At 32.1% G+C, this 4006-nt stretch overlaps 1 pseudogene; it reads right to left on the bottom strand.

Annotated features, from left to right (window-relative positions):
* Positions 1–2717: 2717 nt before the first annotated feature.
* On the bottom strand, positions 2718–3636 carry LOC145097105 (RING-H2 finger protein ATL78 pseudogene; annotated as a pseudogene).
* Positions 3637–4006: the final 370 nt, after the last annotated feature.

Genomic DNA, 4006 nt, shown 5'->3' with positions numbered 1-4006 from the left:
AGATAATAGCATACATTACCACCACCGTGCCTTGCTCGGTAAGCATATACACATAACACATGCAAGAGTCACATAGACAACTAGAATACTATAACATCAAACCATGGGCCAACATTGGTGCCTTTGACCCCTTAAAAACGGTGAGGAAACTCACCTCAGATTGTTGAATCCCACAGATAAATCTCTGGCTGCTGGCTCGCTAAAATCCCCATGCTATCAATCACAAAATAACATCTAATTAATAATTGGATCCCGACTCACGCTAAGAGTCCAAACTAGGGTAAAGACCTTTTTACCAACTTGGCCCAAGGCCAAGGCCTAATCCAATTGTCCGAAAAGCCTAAATTCCAAACTAATCACCTAAAGCCTAATATGGCCTAATTTTCCAAATCGGGCCCAATCCCTTTCATGGGTCATCCATGAGAGTCCAATAAAATATCAACAACCCAACAAAAGAACTATGATGGCCAAACAAGGCCAAAGAAAACAAAAGTCCAACATGGCCCCAACCGAGAGCCCAAAATTCCGAAGCCCACTCTGTTGAGTACGTGGGGTGTACTCAGCTCGTACGTTCAACGTACTTGCTTTAGGGCTTGTACGCATAACGTACCTACTTGTATGCCCAACGTACTCCACCAACTTGGCCAACTTCCCATATTCAACTCTTAATCGATTAAGACTTCAACCCAAACTTAGATCTGACTTCCTTAATTAAGGTGGTTTGTCACGTAAAGTTGCCATCTTTACGAGCATGCATGGCTTAATGGGGGTTTAAAGCTCAAAAGCGCTTAATAAATGACTTAACGCATGCATGGAATCCAAAACCACCATAAATTTTGCACCTTTATGCTTAGAAACCCTTAGTATGTACACATCTACAAGGATAAGCTTCTAAAATGATCTTAGCTCACAATCACCAACCAAAGGGACCTAAAATGACCAAATACAAGCCAAGGAATAGATCTATGAAATGAGATGACAAGCTTTGAACTTTATACCTCAAAAGCCACGAAATGAAGGTGCTAAAGTTGGATCTTAAGGCTCTCCTCTAAAGAATGAGTCTTCAAGCTTCTTCTTCTACCACTACAAGATGCACAACACCCACCAAAAGCTTCACAAGAGCTCAAAAGCACCATACAAAGGCTAAGAAATGAATTAGGGTTTTCAAGGGTATGGAGGCTGCTTAAACAAGGTCAAAAGAGGCTATCTTATGACCTTGTTTAAGCAGCCACCATACCCTTGAAAACCCTAATTCATTTCTTAGCCTTTGTGTGGTGCTTTTGAGCTCTTGTGAAGCTTTTGGTGGGTGTTGTTCTTATTTTTTTTTTATATATAAACAAATCTTACACTATGCCTTTTTTCTATTAATTTTTTGTTTCGTTTATAAATTTAGAGATTTTGTATGCTTTTAATACAAGAGAATGTCTTAGCCACTCCATCGAGGTACTCCTAGTGGGGTAGATTATCAGGAAACTCATAATTTCATGGACTAATCTAAAATGACAGTTAAAATAAAGAATAAGGATTTACATAAGATTCATTTATCCCCATTATGGAATTTGTTTCATTTTTTATTTTTATTAATTCTTTATCCAAACAATTTGTTCCTACAAATGGCTTTATTGTTCATGATCCATTCTTTCGATGTCTTTTAGTTGTATTCTCTTAAAAATATTTATAATTTTATAGAATCTTCATAACTTTGTTGTAATTCTTTCGATATCTCTCTATTTTAATAAAAATTAAATATATTCTTTTTTTTGTCATGTATCACCCTGTTAGACTTTCTAATTAATGTTATGTTACTTGTCAACCTATTTATTATCCATTTCAAATTTGAAATTTAAGATTTCTCACTCTAACTACATTAAATTAATAAGATTAAAATAAAATTAATGCAAATTATAAGGTCACATAATTATTTAAATCAACGATTATAATTTTATATAACTAAAAAGTATCTCTTAATTAATAATTTATTTAAAATAATTAATTAATAATTTTCATTTTTTACTACGAAAATTTAATTAAATAAAGTTTTAAGAATGAGTGTATTCTTGTTTTTAGGATGTAAAATTTTAATTAGATTATTTTACGTATGCCTATCCTCATCAATAATTTTGTTTTCATGTAAAATATTTGTCATTCTTTTTAGGATATTTTAATCATTTTGACAAGTATTGATCAAATTTTTTTAAAAAAAAGTCAATTCTTTGAAGACTATCACTGTATTATTCTTTTAAGAATGACAATTATTTAATTAAACTATTCATCAATTTGAAAATTCGATTTTAAAGGGATTAATAAATAGCAAATCTTGCAAAAATATAGTCATTTCCAAATATAAATGTATATAAATGGTCTATTATACCCTTAAAAAGAGATAAAGGTTGCAATTTGATACATCCTATTTAATTTAAAAAATATACATCTTAAGATCATAGCCTATCATTTTTTCATGAAGACAGAATAATTTTTGTTTACATTTGAATCTATATATATATATATATATATATATATATATATATATATATATATATATATATATATATATATGTATATATATATATATATATATATATATATATATATATATATATATATATATATATATATATAAAAGTTTCAACTGATTTAATTAGTGACAAAAGAATCTTTCCACTAAAAAAAAGCAAGGTTAAAAGATATCCAAAACATTATCATGAAGAAGAATAAACTTGATGGGAATATTGGTCTTAATATAAATTACTATACGAATGCTAACTTATTTACAACTCAAACATTTTAAATACTTTACATTTTAAGTCCTATTTTGAAATTAAACTACATTTCATAGCTTCGTACAAAACGCTCAGGTTGTAAAGGCGCGAGGCTTATAATATTGACACCACTTGGATTTTGTCCTTGAAATGGTGTTGTACTGTTACATGCCCCACCTGACAATATCTTCTGGCATGTTTCTATGAGGGAGTGCCTACAAGTTGGGCAGGAGGAGTGTGAACTCAACCACTTATCGATGCATCGAATATGGAATCCATGGTTGCATTTTGGCAGAATTTTGACTTGTTCTTCTACGATGAACTCACTTAAGCATATCACGCATTCTTTGCCTAATCCAGGTAATTTCAGCCCTTCCCAATAGCTAACAACTGGGAAAGTCTTCAATGCCTTTTTCTTAATCCCAGTGTTGGCTAACCTAGCTGGAGTGCTTTCCTGGCTAGTATTCGACTCAGAGTGAACTAAATTCGAACATCTTAATACACACCTGATTATGGAGTTCAACCCTAAGGAGCAAATGAGAGCACAGAGAAGCACTGATAGCACCATGACCACATTTGCATCAAAGCTTTTGTTTGCCGTATCTGTACTTGGTGTTGGTGAAGCTGCTATTGCATCCACTGTTGTTCTCATCGTTGTTGACGCATGTAAGTACATAGGAGCATCAAGTAGAAGTTTTCTTGAATGATGATTCACAAAGTTGGCTTGAAAAAGCATCATGGAGCTAGTGAGCATTTTTGTTTGTGTTTGAGGTATAAATCAGCTGCTAGTTTTGGTTGTAATTACAATTTCGTAGAGTAGACTTGAAAGAGAATGCTATATATAATGGGAATAAAGTGAGCTCCACAAACAATAAAAAGGCAAATTCATCTGAACCTTTTGTACTGGAATTGAATATAATATAAAGAAACAAGAGGCAGTTTCAGAGGATCTTTTGAGCCACCATGTGGAATATATTGTCTTTCTTTTTATCAATCATTTTCGATCTTCCACTAAGTTTTGTGTATTGCATTTAGTAATGGATTCTCTAATCAAATGGATCCCACGCACTTACTTACTCCAAGTCAAATTATGCCATGTTCACATAATTTCAATCCTTGACTCATCACTCAATTCCCACACGATGTATATATTTAAAAGGTAAAGTTCATGTTGTAAATAACGTATTTCAAAGTTATTCTTATTTTCCATAATATGTCTAATAATACACAATAATAAGATAATTTAA

Source organism: Lactuca serriola, chromosome 4 (genome assembly GCF_051521515.1).
Source record: "Lactuca serriola cultivar US96UC23 chromosome 4, Lser_US96UC23_V15, whole genome shotgun sequence".
NCBI classification, from domain to species: domain Eukaryota; kingdom Viridiplantae; phylum Streptophyta; class Magnoliopsida; order Asterales; family Asteraceae; genus Lactuca; species Lactuca serriola.
Note: the sequence above shows the minus strand (reverse complement) of the source record. Positions and strands in the feature narration are given on the sequence as shown.